This window comes from Ceratotherium simum, chromosome 3 (assembly GCF_057802395.1).
Source record: "Ceratotherium simum simum isolate JZ-2026a chromosome 3, ASM5780239v1, whole genome shotgun sequence".
NCBI lineage: Eukaryota > Metazoa > Chordata > Mammalia > Perissodactyla > Rhinocerotidae > Ceratotherium > Ceratotherium simum.
This window is the reverse complement of record NC_141902.1, coordinates 22,827,520-22,844,939: the sequence shown is the minus strand read 5'-3', so window position 1 is coordinate 22,844,939 and position 17,420 is coordinate 22,827,520. Positions and strand designations below refer to the sequence as shown.

The window sequence follows — 17,420 nt, the reverse complement described above, 5'->3', positions numbered from 1 at the left end:
GCTGGAGTCGTAGCCCTCAGCAGAACCAACCTGGGTGTAAGGCCAACGATGAGCAGTGGGCGGCCGTGGTGAGGAAGCGAGGATGCCCCTGAAGGCACAGCACATCTCAGCCCGCAGGTGGTTCAAGGATCTGGCCCTGCTTCTCTCAGCAAGTTCTTCTCCACAGAGAGCAGCACCCGTTGTCTAAACCAACTGGGCGGACAACCAGGAGGTGACAACCATAGCAGCAGCAGCTTCCATTCAATGGCACCTACTATGTGCTAGGAAATATGCCAGGTGCTTCACACACATTACCTCCAGTCTTTACAGCCACACCAGACACGCAGCTTTAGAGCTGAGGACACCAAGGCATGGAGAGAGGAAGCAACTTGCCCAAGATCACACAGCTAGTCTCAGTGCAAGACGCAAACCCAAGTCTGTCTGACTGCAAAGCCCAACTTCTTTTCTCCACTACATCATGCAGCTACTGGTTACTGATCCCTATGCATATTCAAAAGCACAAGAGAGTTTAATTTCCAACTGGTAAACACCTGGGTAATTGAATATGAAGAAAACATTGCCTACTAGGTATTTGGTCATGCAGGTCAAAGGAATTAAGAAAAAAAAAATCACTGCAACTTCAAATAGACTGGAGTTACACAGAAAAGAATAAGACCTCAGTAAGAAGTTCGGGACCAAGTTAGAGAGGCTGGCACACCGACAGCAGAGGGCTTCACCACTGTCCACCGGGACGAAGGGAGAGAGAGATAGTCAGGGACACAGCTGAAACGCTACAGACTAAGTCCTCAGATGCAGACTTTGGCTTTGAAAGTTTTTAATGGTGGAAGAAAATCCAGAATAATGGCACTAGTTTGCATAAAAATGAACATGGGGAAAATAAAACGATAAACCAGAAATTGGTTTTCAGAAGTTTCTTTTATAGTCTCAAAGCGTGTTATCAAACTGCAGGGAATTCGAGCTCTTTGGGGACTGGGCACACGGCATAAGCCATCCCCGCGCACAGACTGGTGAAAGCTGCCTGCTGGGGTTTAAGTCTCTCCACCCAAACAAAGACATTTTAAGAGGAAAACAATAATTGACAGTACATGAGGTTAAAAACAAAAACCCCCACACTAAACAACTAGGCAAGTATTTGTGTGCTACGTTTTTGTAACACTGATTAACCATACCTTCAAAATGAAATACTGGAACTTAGCTCTTAAGAGGACCAGCACTCATGCGGAGGCCAGGGCCATGGCACTTCAGGCATCAACAGGTACCACAGCCATAAAGCAGTCAGTTGTGGTCCCCACTGTGGTCTTCTCTTAAACGTACCATTTTAAGCATCCAGTATATTCTCATAGATCCTAAGCTCTCTGAGGATGGAGCCTCATTTTGAATGATTCTGCACCACCCCCCACACACACACTCACAAACATTATGCTTAGCACACCATCAACCAGCATTTACTGAGGTCGCCAGGCCCCATACCAGCTCTTTGCAGGTGGTACCGTATTTAATCTACACACCAAGCCCATGAGGTACGTATGAGTCATCCCTGGTGTTTGGGTGAGGAGAGCGGTTCACAGAGGTTGGGTACATTCTGTGGCCACGGCTAGAAAGGGATACGGCCAAGATCCGACCACAGCTGTGTCTGACTCCAGATGTGCTCTTTCACCACACCAACACCTTCCAGCATATTTAATTGACATTAAGGACTATCCAGCCTTCTCACCTTGAATTGAAACTCCATTGGCTTGTCACTCATTTGCTCTTCAGAAAGATGGATAATTTCCATCTTCAGAATGGATAATCTCATACAAGCCAACAAGGCAGTGACAAATTTGGGATCAGGATCCTAATGTGTGTCAAGCTCCTTGGACTGGAAATCCTCTTTGGCCCCTCGACAGGGTTTCAATTCCTGTTTGAGGTATGTGCAAAGTCACCAGCTGCTTTCTTGCCTTTTCTAGTTCCGTCTCTGACAGATGACTGATGACTCTTACTCCTTGTCATCAGTAGAAGAGTGCTTTCAAATGTCAGATAAGGATGATGAAGAAACCAACTTTTATTAAGCATTTATTATATTCTTGGGCCAAGTAAGGTGGTTTATGTATATCTTCTCACAAAATTTTTTAAGTCCTCACAATAGTCCTCCAAGATAGATGCTTTAATCACCAATTTTACATAAGTGGAAACTGAGGCTCAGAAAGGCCAAGTGATTCTCTCCAGATTACACAGGTTACACAACTAGTCAGTGGTAGAACCAAAATTCAAATCCAGGGGCCAGCCCAGTGACACAAAGCTTAAGTTTGCGTGTTCCACTTTGGTGGCCTGGGGTTCCTGGGTTGGGATCCTGGGCATGGACTTACACACTGCTCATCAAGCCATGCTGTGGCGGCGTTCCACATACAAGATGGAGGAAGATGGGCACAGACATTAGCCCAGGGACAATCTTCCTCCAGCAAAAAGAGGAAGACTGGCAACAGATGTTAGCTCATGGCCAATCTTCCTCACCAAAACAAAACAAAACGAAAAATTCACATCCATATTTTTTGTGTCTCCAAAGCCTTTGCCCTTAGGCAGAGTTACTTCTGATCACTCTGATCCTGGAAATGGAAGAAACACAGATTATGTGCACAGGACCATCACTTGATAGCCATCACTGGGCCATAGGTTTTCTCCACTCATTACTCTGTGTGTGACAAAAGAAAGCCTCATATCAGAAGGGCTTCTGCAACTTCTCACCAATACAGTATACCTGACCTGTCTGCATCAACAGAGAACTCTTTTCAAGACCCATTAGAAACAGGAAAATAATGCTCTACAGAGCATCTCTCATGAAAGCAAAACTTGAAAGTTCTAATTGGATTCAATGTGGTTAGGCTAAAATTAGAGTAATCCAACTCAAAAATCTAAGTAAATCATTCCAATCCAAATCTCATTTTTAATATTGCGCAGACCAGAGTATTTATGATAACTAACTACATTGTATAATGCCAAGTACTGTATCCTCAAAAGACTTTAAGTACCACCATCCTATTCTTACCTCTAGGCAAAAATTAAATTGGGCACAGGGAAATTTAAACTCATTTCTGTAAAACTTTCCCGTTGCTTGTGACCTGCAAGGCATTTCCAGCCCAGACTCAAAGAGCTCATTTTATGGGCAAGAAGATTCCTTTTCTCCTCTGACCTCAACATTCACAGAGCTGTACTATAGCTCAAAATAAAATTAGATTTTGGAAGGAAGAGAGTTTGAAATATTATGTAGAAAAGTCTTGGCAACAAGATCCCTATCATATCACAGTCTTAAAGGCAGAGAGATTTATCTGGAAGGCTGGCTAACAGTGATTTTAAAAAAACACCACAAACACTTTTTGAAAGTGAAGGAGGCATTTATAATTCTAAGTGCCCTTGTTTTGTAAGTTGATTTATGAAAATGAGTGATGCAAGGTTCCTTAGTATCAAGTTGCATTTTTTCTGTAATATTCTGTTAAAATGCAAAAACCCACAGCAGCCAAATTAAATGGAATCAAAGTCCATTTAACCGCTGCCCTCTAAAATTCAAGGTCAAAACCATCACCATATGAAAAGGTTCCAAGCAAGAGTCCTTAAGTGTCAACAGGAAACGAATGCCTCCAACAGATACACAAGTTAATACGCACTACAGAGTAATGATCAGAACAGGACGCCCATGTTTATCACAGTGTGTGTACCAATCCCAGATATAATTATCTGAGAAGGTATTAAATGGCTGATAGTAGTTGCTCAGTAAATGCTCTCAGTGTTACTATGACCACCCCACCATCACCACTGGCTTTAGAGGGGTTGCCATTTTTTGCAAATACAAATGCCCTCAGGGAAGGTATTCAAATTACATATCAGTCTTAAAAGATTTTTGTAAAGTATATTATTTCTCCCCTAACATCTTAGATCAGTCACTCTGAGGAACTGTGTTTTTAATAGTGTTGGTGAGGGAAGAGAAAGAGCAATTTCAAAATGAGGGAACAGTGGCCAACCATGGCAGGCTGTAAAGAGAGGCTCTGGGAGGCAAAGGGTATTAGAATCTGATAGCAGTTGAACAGGACACGTGAAGCGCAGAGCAACATAGGAAGGGGGAGCAGAGGGTAAAGGCGAGCTCTGAAATACACACTCACAGAAAATCCAGTCCCATCTCAGAGCTCTGTTATTTCTGAAAACAAAAGTATTTTTTTAATAGTTCCAAATTCCATGGAAAAGGGAGCATTGTGACTTGTGTTTCTCTTCATGTAAGATGTGGCACATCTGAATGTCTTTTGGAGACCCAGTATTTGAATTTAAGTTCGAAAAATTTCTTTCCCAAAGGATGTCGGCATAGCTGTGCTATAAGTAAGTGGTCTACACAACTCTTACATGTGAAGTATAACAACTGACAAATAAAGAAAAATAATTATGTACAAAAAAGGAAATCACTAGTTCAAACAGAACTGCTCCTACGGAACCAAGGACTTTGCTATATCAGCAAAGAACGAGGCTCTCCCAGACGAATCAATGAATGTCAGGTCCAGAAAGGAAATGTAAGTTTCCCTTTTCTAAACAGTACAAAAGGCCAAGAAGCTTCAGAACTAAATAAACCAGACCCAACCTGATGAGAGTGTACTGAAAGCAAAGTCACAGATGTTTACCTCCAGTCCAACCCAAACCTAATACCAGAACTGAAACCAATAACTGTCTCAGCCAGATTTCAGGTTCCAAACGGAGAGCCATCAGTTGCAACTACCAAGTGCTAAGCACTGTGACAGGCCCCTTGCCTGTGTTAGGATGCTTAGTTCACACAGCAGCTGGCTCTCCACCTTCCAGACAGCCATGGAATCACAGCGGGCAGGGTGAGTGGGGGCTGAGACTGATTCCAAAGGGCAGTTATATGCTCACTACATTGGGCAACTACCTCTAAAAGCCAGAGATTTTACAACAGATTACAGTCCACCAGCCAGAAATTACTACTGCAGCAAAGGCTTCCATCCCCCAGGACTCTTGCTGGGGCTCTCCAACCACTTTTGACCATGCATTCCCTCAACAAAAAATTTATGATTATATGCCTGTATATGCTTCTTATAAATCATATACTTGGACTACTGGTTTAAAATATTACAGTGATTATAAAGCATACATGAAATACATAAATTAGAAAATGATTTTTTTTTTTTTTTTTTTTTGGTGAGGAAGATTGTCCCTGAGCTAACATCTGTGCCAATCTTCCTCTATTTTCTCATATGTGGGATGCTGCCATAGCATGGCTTGATGAGCAGTGCATAGGTCCACATGCAGGACCTGGGCCCGTGAACCCCGGGCAGCCAAAGCGGAGCATGTGAGCTTTACCACTATGCCACCAGGCTAGCCCCAAACAATTATATTTTAGATAGAAATTCTAATATTTTCTTCTCTTAACCCAATGGATCAGGCGGTGTACCACATTTAGAGACAACGGCATTTTGACCTCTCCCCTTCAAAACACTCTCACTGGATGCTCTCTACTTTAGGGGTCCCCAAGCCCAAGAGGAAGTGACAGAGACGTGGGATAAGCCTTCACACTTGCCTTTACAGCTGTACCCACACCAGTTTCATACAACACCCAAAACCTAGAAGAGACATATCCACTTCTTTGATTGGCAGCCGACAGGCTCCTCCGAGGAGTGAGTAGTACAATTGCTCCTGCATACTGATGTGAAAAGGAACAGCACAGAGATATGTCCTCAAATTCAGCTCAACTACTAATCCTATCTCTTTCTCATCTAGCCCTGCTTCAACCAGAGTCACTCCCAAGGTGAAAAACCAAACTGGCAAGATCTGAGCACGTTTTTTCCTCCTCGTGCCTGACTGTAGTGGTTCTGTGACGTCAGCCAGGTAATCCAACCCCTCTGGGCCTCCTTTTTCATGTAAACACTGATGTTCGATTTGAGAATGACTAATCTAGATATAAAAATCTAGAGTTCTAAAAGAAAATTCCTAAGAAGTTAATTTCCCACACCCTATTTGCTCCGAAGGTCCTAGTGTTGGATAGGATATAATGTCAGATGTGTATCCTTAATTAAATGCACTGACCTAGAAAAAAAACCATGCATATGTTTGGTTGACATTTACCACTTCCCCATCCCTCACCTAACAAAAGTACAATAGAAGACGTCTCATGAATTCAGAAGTGAACCAGACCAAAATGATGAAGTAAAGAGCTGCCTCTTAAAACGAGCATTAGAGCTGACCGGAGGTAAGACACATACCTTCTTCCTCTCTTTCTCTGCAAACACAGACACAAACACATGTACACACCACACTTACACACAACTGCAAATGCATATGGAAATCCAATAATGCCCTAATCCTAAAGGGAGTCGGCATCATATGTACCTCAAAGAGAATTTGATGTAGAGCAATGTTAAATATCATGGGGATGGTTAACTAGTTATTAAGCACACAAAGTACAATAGGATATTTTACTTTAAAGGAGTTCTGGCAGACGCGAGTTTTGAAATAAGTTCATTTTGGTCCACGGCAAAGCACTGAGCAGAGCACAGAGCACTGAGGTTCCATTCTCCTCCCCAGCAGTCTGGACATTTCTTCTAACAAGTTACCTGTGTGCTCCTCAATTTCCTCCTACCTACCTTAGGTATTTCCAAATACCTTAAAAAAAAAGAAAAAGCAAGACCAAGTTCCTTATTTCTCACTGTGAAAATTGAAAAAACAAAATATTCAGCAATAGATGAATGGTTAAATGCCCTACGGTACACAAGACACCATTAAAATTATCTTTACAAAGAATATATGAAAAATAAAAATTTTGTTACCATGTTAAATTAAAAAAGAGGGCAAAATTGTACCTACAATATTATAGAGGGAGGAATATTAAAAAACATGAAACCTAAAAAGCCAAAGTCACTATTTTTACATAATTTTTCCTTTTTTTCTTCATTTTTGGGTGGCATTTTCTATGTTTTTGATAAAGAACACATTTACAGTTATAGGGAGAAATATAGTTAAAAATTCATGGATCTAAAAACACAATTGACTCTTATCTACCCACAAGATGGAAAGGATTCTAACCAGAGAAAAACTTACATAACTGCTGCTTACTCATATTAGCTGGCATATCAAAAAGGGAAGTTCTCAATTCTATTGCTTCCTTTTATGAAAATGGAAACTTAGATCTCAAGGAGTCAAGGCCAGGTATATTCTCGCCATCTCAAATCCACTTGCCAAGCCCCTGTAAGGCTCTCAGAACAGCATAATTTGTTACTGAAACAAACATCAAAATGCAGTTGGGCATGAGGTCTATAACCTAAGCCACATGGAACCCACATGCGGTGGACGAAAAATAATTTGTGTTAAAGGTATGTGTGTGTTGGGGGAGAGACAGTATGAATATCCTCAGAGAGATTTTTTAAAAAATAGAGTTTCTATTTTTCCCTTGAAAGCCCTCTTTAAGGAAATGCAGAACTAAAAACGATTACTGGGAGAAAAAGAGCATTCAGGGAAAGTTTTGATATATTCAATGCGCATTAAATGATCATTTATTCCTCCATAATATGAACTCTGTCATCAGAAGTAACACTCAGGTACTTTAAAACTTTGAGATAACAGCTTCCCACTGTTCCAGGTTACAATGGCAGCATTTATAAATCGCTCGTTTTGGATAATTCTAGAAGTCTGAAAAAATCAGAGAAATCTGCATTGTCTTCTTGGCAACTGGGCTGGTAGGTAAAATAAAACCTCCTGCTCAGTAACCTGATGAATTCGAAGGGAAATAAAAGACCACCCAGCAGAGTGTTAGCGTGAATGGCAGCAAAAAAAAAAAAAAAAAAAGTCAAACCAAGCTCCAGCTGGTCTACCCCAGAGCGCACGGGTGAGCTCGCAGCCTGGAGCTCCAATTCACAAAGTGACCCCGAGCCACAGTCTCGGCAAGAGTGGGATTTTGCCTGATTCCCTCCAGGCACTTCATCTGTTCCCCACAGGGACAGAGAGGTGTCTACAACACGGTCCCTACCCTCTAGAGGCTGGCAGCCTGGGGAGGTAAACAGAAAGCAAACCGACAAATACAACCCAGCACGCTAAGTGCTGCTACGGAGATGACATGGGAGGCCAGAGGAGAAATGTGATCAAGTCCAGAGCACAGTAACTAACTGGTCATCTATTCTTCACATACTGGACAACCTGGCAGCCTCCCTGTCCTTGTAGTTATTTATAGCTTCTTCTGGAATATTCTGCATATGGTTTAGCGTGTAACGGGGATGGAAATATCACTTGTATTCATTCTCTCTCTCTAAAGGAAGGGTAACAGGAAAGAGTTGGGCAAATAAGAACTTGATCTGGGCTGAAAAGCTGGGTCCACAGGCGTTTGTACCAGCCTCTCCCACTTCTACTGTTTGCTTAACAATGCACTCGATTGAACCCAGAGAATGTTTTGTTTTATTATGTTTCAATTTTTCTTTTGATGGTGTAGGAAAATAACATCTCCCATTTCAGGGACAGGAACTCGATCGACTAAGCCATTCCTAACTCCTCACAAAGTTAGATAAGAGGCCTGCACACAGGGACTTCAGCATTCCGTATACCCAGCAATGCGCAAATACCCACGAGATCAGAGTGGATCTTCAAACTCTCGGAACCAGAACAGCAGTGTGACGCCCCCCAGGATTCTAGTTTGGGGAGGAAATAATTTTGGAACATAGAGAATTAAGAGAAGCTTGGTTTAGAAATCAGGAGTCAGAATGACCTTGAGATTCCTGGCAGGGGCGGGTCATACAGGGAAAGGGAAAGTCTGGAAGGGGAGGGAGGAAACTCCCAAGACAAATCTGGGCTTTCATGTGATTTTTGTCTCACACGACATGGGTCACAGAAGCCTGTCATAGACATACATTAACACGTTTTTTAAAAACTGCAGATGAATTATCTTCATATGGCAAGAATTGGTCGATGTCCCATTTAATGATAAGATAATAATATTGCTCATCAAGCTGAGTACCTGTTAGGTATCAAGCCTTATACACACACATACATAGTTCAGTTAATCTCCAAAATGCCCTTGGGATATAGATATTATTTCCATTTTATAGATAAGAAAACTGAGGCTGAAAGACGTGACAGAGCTAGTACAGCCAGTATTTTGCCAGTATTTTACCCTAAGTCAGTCGTAGGCCTAATCTTGTGTTCTGTATAGCTGGGTTGGGAGCAACAGGGACTCATGGTGTCCCCACGTGCCTTTGACTACAACTTAGTGACAAATGAAACCCTGATGATGTTCAACCTGCAATACAACAGCAAAGAGCACTAACTTCTAAAAGTGGTAACAGAAAATCACCACCAACAAAAAAAGGCATCTACGTGGATTAAATCCCTGCCTTCTTGGTGGGCTGCTGTTTAGGATGTCTGCCAGGTACACAGGGCCTTGCCAGCCACATTCCAGAAGGAGAGCTGCCTTAGTTTGCAATCTCCCTAACCACCACTTGCTCTACCTTTGCAATTAGTCAAAACTAATCAAAACGAACATAAGTGAATCAGCTGTGAAATTCCTGTTCTTAACAGTGGGCTGTGTGGTGGGAGAGCGCACAGATGGAGTTTCCTTTTTAAATGAAATGTTTTGGCAGTAGCCTGTGTGGAGAGTTTTCCCCTGTTTCCATCTGGTTTTAGTATTGGAACGTGTACAGGAGAGAATGAAGAAGAAAACTCTGTTGGCGTGCTAAACCACTAAAAAGCTGAAGGGGTCATCAGCACATGCTCTAAACTTTCGGAGATTCAAACACTTTGCTCAAGGAATGTTGTCACATTGTTTTTAAGGAAGGGGAGAGTTCTGTTTCTTGGTCCTAGCCCTGTCCTGGAAAAAGGTTAAGAAGTGTTCATACTTTGGAGGGAGATGGACCCAGACTTGAGCCTCAGCTGTGTCACCATCTCACTGCCTGACCGTAGGCATGTACTTACCCACTGTAAGCCTTGGCTATTTCATCTGTAAAATAGAAACAATAGAAACCACGTCACAAGGCTGTTGTAACGATTAAATGAGATAATATCTGGTAAGTGCTTAGTTATCCATTTTTGGATTCTCCTATTCACAAAGCTTTAGAAAAGACAGATATTATTACTACCAGTTTTCATAAGAAGAGAGCTAGAACCACCACGGAAACTCTGAAAAAATTCTAAGGTGTCTACTTTTTTCTACTACACAACTAAAAAAAACAAGTCCATACATGGCAGTGTCCCTCTCAGGAACCTCTCAGAATTCCCCTTGGGAACTAATTTTCTCTAAGACTCAAACACATCCACTGGCACTATCCTTTTAATATGAGGTTTTCTTAACAGCCCAACTATTGGTGTATAGGACTGTCACCACCCTGACAAAACCCATCAAGGCCCAAACCCTAGGGAAGCAGAGTAATACCGAGATACAATTATCACTCAAATTGCGTGAGGGAGGGTAAGAAAAGGTGTTTGGTTTGGGAAGTCCTCTCTCACCTAACTCTTATGCCTGAGAGAGAGAGACAGAACACAGAGGCTAAGGGAATATAGGCCTAGAATCAAACTACCTAGGTTGAAATCTCTGTTCTGTAACTCACAAGCTGATGATCTTAGGTGAGCTAATTTATTTCTGTAAGCTCAGTTTCCTTATCTACAAAATGAAGATGGTACTGTTATCTACCTCACAACATTGTTGGATTAATATATTTAAAAGGCATAGAACCATGTCTGATATAGGAACTCAGTAAATACCATCACTGCCGTTATTATTATTACTACTAATTCAAAGGTGGGCTGGTACCACCGTAACCGTATGGAGCACTGTAGCATGTGATAGGTGTGTAGCAGGTGCTACACTGAAGGTCATTTATAAATGACATCTGATGGCAAAATCTACCGGGCCAGAAAACATTTCAGAAGGAAATCCTTTCTCTACTTCTAATTTCACATAACCAAGGATTGCTGTTACAAATGTTTTAATCAAATGTGTCTATGCATATATCACAAAAGAGCCAAATTCTCAATATAATGTATGACAGATGATACTGTATTTTTATAAAATGAAAAAGGATGTAGAAAGAAGGAGATAATCAAGCCACCGAAAATAACTTTGTTTTTTATTGCATTGTCTTTTAGAGCTACTTAAGGTTTTATGGATGGATTTACATACCAATCTCTATAATAAAGAGATAAAATGCTTACCCTGATGTATATTCCAAAGGTAGGAAAGTCTATTAATCAATAACCTCAGAAATGAGATAGGAAAACATAGTGTAGGTCAAAACTGTTCAATGTCTTTATCAATTTTGAAGAATTAGGGAGAAATCTACCCCTTAAAATATGGCCCGCTCTACGCCACACCCCCTCCACATCACACCCCCTCCCAATCTAAGTCAGAAGAAAAGAGATGCTACGGCAGTATGAGCATGGCCACTGGGGTCACAAGGACTGGGTGGATTTCTGAGTCTGTCACTTCCAAATTGGTGACTCTGGGATGTCATGATCTCTCTGATGAACACTAGTCCCTTCATCTGTGAAATAAAGACCATACCACCTAACTGATAGGGATGTTGTGAGGATTAACTGGAATTAGAACAAATAATACAACATATACAAGATGAATGATTTTTATTTTCTTATACATAATTTTTTAAAAGTTTCATATTTTCAGCAATATTTACTACTTCTACAATAAAGAATAATAAATATATATCATTATTGTAGTAGTTTTGCATTTCTTCTTTCACTGCTAATACCTTTGTACATCTCTGTTCAGTGTAGATTTCTTCATTCATTCTGGACAAAAACTCTTAGAAAATCAACTCACCACTCCTGAATAAAGCATTTCTATCAAGGTCAAATTCTATCTGCCTTGTATTGTTCCCTTCTCTCTCTTCTAGTATTTACAGACCTTGAGATGAGATCCAGTCTGAATTAGAAAGTGATAAAAAAAATGTCTTTCTTAGCCAGATCCCTGACAACTAACTTTGGCTATCCTACCTAATTCCAATAACAACCTATAAAGAATGTTCTCAAACCCTCACAAATGTTTTAACTGTCCATTTGGATTATTAACAACCTGAATTTTTCCCTACATGACATGTATGGAATAAGAATGAAATTTGGTATAAAACTTCCAAGGGGGTTCAGAATCCTAGAACCTCAGAGCCCAAAGGAACCTTTGAACTTGTCAACTGAATACACTGAAGCCCAGGAAAATTAACAAGTTTGACCATAGCCAGTCAACAAGAAAGAGACTAAGAAGTATTCTTTTGATAGAACCGAGTACCAAAAATATAGCGTTATATCAAGTATACCAATAACGCAACCCAGAGTATAGCTCCCCAAGATAGTGAAACTTCTCAACCTTAGCTTCAGTATCTCTTGCATAACACTTTCAAAATACAGGTAAGTTTCCCCACTACCCCCGGTCCTGCAATAGTAGGACCTAGTTGGAACCAGGCATCTGTATGTTGAAAAGTTCTAGGGGTTATCCTAAGGAATACCCAGGATTGGCGACGACTAAGGTAAAGAACAGTATTGCCAGGTTCTAGGCTCCTCATCTACATCATTATCCTCCCTGGGGATCCATTTACATGAATTATTTCATCAAAGAGCATTCAGAACTTTTTCTTTTCAAATAAGAAAGTTTTGTTCTCTATAAATCTAAAATCATTGTGAAAAAGATTGAGATTTTCTGTTTCAACAAAATACGTACAGGAATCTATTAATCACAAAAAGTGAAGTTTCTTCATGCTCCTTCTATGGTGACACTGAACAGCAGAAAGATTTTATCTATTTATGGACATGAAGGCTAGCATTATACATTACACATACTAAATTAACACAGGATCAGGAAAATAGATTTTAAACATGAAATTATAGAATGTTCAGTAGGTAACTAGGTTCTAATAATAAACTGATTCTAACTCCCCCTTTTTTTTTTTGTGGGGAAGATCAGCCCTGAGCTAACATCCATGCCAATCCTCCTCTTTTTGCTGAGGAAGACTGGCCCTGAGCTAACATCCGCACCCATCTTCCTCCACTTTATGTGGGATGCCACCACAGCATGGCCTGACTAGCGGTTCGTCGGTGCACACCCGGGATCCGAACCCAGGCTGCCAGCAGCAGAGCACGCGCACGCAGCCGCTATGCCACGAGGCCAGCCCCGTGATTCTAACTTCTTAGCATGTTTCTAGTTTAGTTTTATAGACTTGAATACCATGGAGAGGGCAACCAACTTGTAGAAATTGTTGTGGGCAGGGCTTGCTTTACACTATGAATGAGTTTTCAGTTCTAAGTTATAAATAAAGTCTACACAATAATCAGGTATGTGGTGAGCCATAAATTAAATAGCATCTTCCATTTAAACATCTATTGTGTCTATACTAGGCAACGTGCCGGGTGCTATAAGGAACTTAGCACACATTGACACATAGATCATATAGAAGCAAGCATAGGTTTACATGATGCTCAGCTCATCTAAGAGTTCAAAAAGGCCATCTAGGATAACTTCTCATACCTATAAATGAGAGGCCTACATTCTGTCCACCTTACAGGGCAGACTGAGATAAGAAGGTTAATAAATTCTTAAGATCATCCCACTAGTGACTCCATAAGACATTTTTTAAAAATCAATTTTACTGAGATATACTTACAAAAAATAAAATGCACCCATTTTAAGTGTGTAGTTTGATGAGCTGTGAAAAATGTATACACCCAAGTAACTACCATCACGATCAACACATAGAACACTTACACCATTACAAAAAATTCCCTCACGCCCCTTTACAGTCAATCCCCAACCCCATCCCCTGTCAATCACCAATGGGCTGTCTGTCGCTATAGCTAAGTTTTGACCATTCTAGAATTTCATATAAATAGAATCAGACAGCATATAGTCTTTTCTGTCTGGTTTTTCACACAACATAAGGCTTTTTGAGATTCACTCATGTTGCTGCATGTATTGGTAGTTCATTTCTTAGAGTAGTATTCCACTGCATAGATATAATTTGTTTATTCACTCACAGGTAGATGGATATTTGAGTTCTGATTTTTGGTTATTATAAATAAGACTAATATGAACTTCTATGTACACGTCTTTATGTGGACATATGTTTTTATTTCCCTTGGGTAAACGCCTAGGCGCAGAGTTGCTGAGTCTTAAATGCATGCTTGACTTGATTAAAAAAAAAAAACCTGCCAAGTTGTTTACCAAAGCAGTCATATCATTTTTACATTCCCACCAGCAAAGTATGAGAGCTCAAATTGCTCCATGTTCTTGCTAACACTTGGTATTGTCAGTCTTTTTAATTTTAGCCATTGTCAAAAAGAAAAAGTGGAAATCAGTGCTTTAAGAATGCTAATCAACAGAAGCATGTCAGTATGTGAGCATTTGCACCATTCAAGAAGCCAGTCAGGAAGTCCAATGAGAAACACTCAAATTCTATCCCAAGATGAATGAACTGGAGAGATTATTTTTCTCCTTACATAATCACAGCTAAATAACCCAAGAAAGACCATCTAATTCCCCCTGCTCTAGCACCTTTAGGGATTCCTCCAGAGGATATACAATCCACTCTGAAAATAATAAGTCTTGTGGCCACAGGCCTCAACCTCTCAAATTATAAATTCTGCTAGACACTGGGGGAAAAAAATTCACACAAAGAAACATTAGTAAAAGACATTGGATATATAAAACACCCATGCTTACATGCATATATTGGCAAGCTTTCAAAGCTATGGTACTCTTCCTTTTTTAAAAAAAAATTTAACTCTTTATGCTGTTTGAAAAGTGGTTAAAAATTATTTGCAGACCTTGCCTTAATTTGGACAAATTTTGCCTGTTCAAAATGGATAGCTGGTTTTCATCAACCAAACCACAAGAGTTGAAGAACTTGGCCTCCCAGAAAGCGTAGGTGGTTCACACTAACAGCAGGAGGGAGGCTGTCATTCCAGGGCTCTTCTTTCACCCCAAGGCCTCTTATGTGAGCTGAGCCACAAAAGGTCATCCTTAGACCACATAGGAGAAGGAGAAACTCAAAATCAGCTCAGTCTGTGAATGAAGCTGCCATTCTCCCTGCCTGGAATGCCCTCTGCACCCAGCGCATCCTCTTTTCAGAACCAGTGAGGCCCTACTCTCCTCGCAGCTCTGGGTTCCCCCGACCAGGCCAAATTCTCCTCACGCATGCTTTCACATCACTATATTTTTCCTTTTAACCTTTCACAGTTAATAACCATGTTTATAATTACTAAGTAACTTATTAATGTCTACTGCTCCTTCCCCACCAAACAAGGTAAGCTTCATGAGTTTTTCTCATAACTGAGCCCCCAGCACCAAGAATGCTTAGCACATAAAAGAGTACTTAACAAATATTTACTAATGATTCACTTGTTAATTAAAACAGGACCTTTTCAGAGATGTAACTGATATGCCTCTAAGCTTCATATAAGTTAGAAAATAAAGGCGGCTGCTTCTTTCTCAGTTATAATAAAAATCAAACTGCAAAAAACTTGGGTGTCAAAGTTGCCTGGCCTTCTCCTGCTGCAATTTCCATTAAATCATCTGCTTAAATGTCAGATCTACTTTATTAACCCAACCTCTCAAAATTCAAATTTATGAAAAGGATGAAGACTTTCAGAACAAAAGCCTCTCCTCCATTAGAATACAACACAACTCTCGTAGTTTCCGACTTTAAACCTGAAGGTCTTGGAGGAAATGTGGTTGTCCCAATAAGTCCCAGGTCATTATCTTCTGTGGCAGGGGAAACGGTTATGCTATTTCACTGAGATGAGGCAGTTAGAGGCCCCATATCACTCTCGCAGACTTCATGATCAGAAATAAGGGAGAAGCGGGTGAAGGGGTGGACAAAATGGGTAAAGGGGCACATGTGTACAGTGATGGGTGGCAACTAGACTTTTGGTGGGGAACATGATGTTGTCTATCTAGAAGGCGAAATATAATGATGTACACCTGAAATTTATACAATGCTATAAATCAGTGTTACCTCAACAACAACAAAAAAGACATAGGCTGACAATAGCATATACTTAAAATGCAAACAAAACTGCCCTCTTTTTCAGTTATAGATATGTACTAGGCAAAATTCTAGAGAATTCTAGACCACACACGTTTTCTTCAATGACCTGTCTACAAGAAATCTCAATACGACATTGAGAGAATAGAGCTTAATAAAATTAGAATCACACTATATGTCTATGCTCAGCCCACGTTCAGCGCAGACCAAACACAAAACAAAATTTATTGTAATGCATTCTATTCATTATTCAAACAAGTAAAAACTCTAGAATCTAAACTTAAGAATATGAAAATACTTTTAAGACCTGCATCTCATTAACAAAGTGTTAGGAAGGCCTTAGGAAAGGCTACTTCTTTCTTTCACTTAGTCATTAGATATTAACTGAGCTCCTATTACACGCCAAGCACTGCCTGGTACACTAAAGGAATGGAAATGTCCTCCAACAATAACCAGATTTTATTAACCTAATTCTTATTTCGAATTAAGAAAGAGAGACAAATACTTCAAAGTCTCTTCTCATACTCATTTAAATAAAAGCTTTCTTCTAACCACTGAAAAGGCGTTCTTACCAAAGGGCTGTGTTCTCATTTCATTTTGAACTAAGATACAGTCTTATTATGATCTTGAAATGTTCTTTCCAGAAAAAAGCTATCTCCACACTGAAATAAATCTGATAAACTTCAATGAACAGAGGGTTAATTTTTTTAAAAAGCTAAAAACAGGTCCAAAAATAAAGTTTTCTTCCCAAGCCACAATTGAAGGAAATAAAAGATGAATGAAAGTAAGCTTAATTCTTTCATTGCTCAGTTACAAGAAATATTTATCAAGAGTATTACAAATGCCCCAGGTATTCAGATTAGCATCACCCATAACACCATGGAAAACTTATCCAAGTTTTATCTCAAAAAACTTGGTATGAATCCACAGTAAATCCCACAGATCTCCTACAATCACAAACAGAAAGAGGAAAAAATAATCCAACAAAATTCTAAGCTTAATAATACAGATGCTTTTCCTGACAAGGAACGGCTGTCAGCAAAGCAGTGATTTGTGAGCTGAGCTGACTTGCTCACATGCCATAAGGTGTCGATATTTATCGAAACAAACCATAACTGATTATTGGCAACTGTTGAGAAAAAGAAAGCCAATGAAACTCAGGCAACTAGTAATGACAATTATCCAAATACCAAGAATTAGTCCAAAACAAAAATCTCAGAGGATAGCCCACTTTCTGTCGATGTCCTAGTGAAGGAAAGTACAAACAAATGTGTCTGCCAAACACTCTACAGAAGCTCTTCATGAATTGGAAAATACATTAAAACTGAACTTCATTACCTTACTCTTACAAAGCAACCTCAAAAGTAGAGGTAAATAAGGATCAGAGAAGACAACAGAGAAACAGGATATAGGAGTGGAAGAGTA

At 40.1% G+C, this 17,420-nt stretch overlaps 1 protein-coding gene across 2 annotated transcripts in view; it reads right to left on the bottom strand.

The window, feature by feature from the left end:
* STXBP6 (syntaxin binding protein 6) overlaps window positions 1–17,420 on the bottom strand; it is a 235,926-nt gene that overhangs the window by 151,036 nt on the left and 67,470 nt on the right. The gene's annotated exons all lie outside the window — the stretch shown is intronic.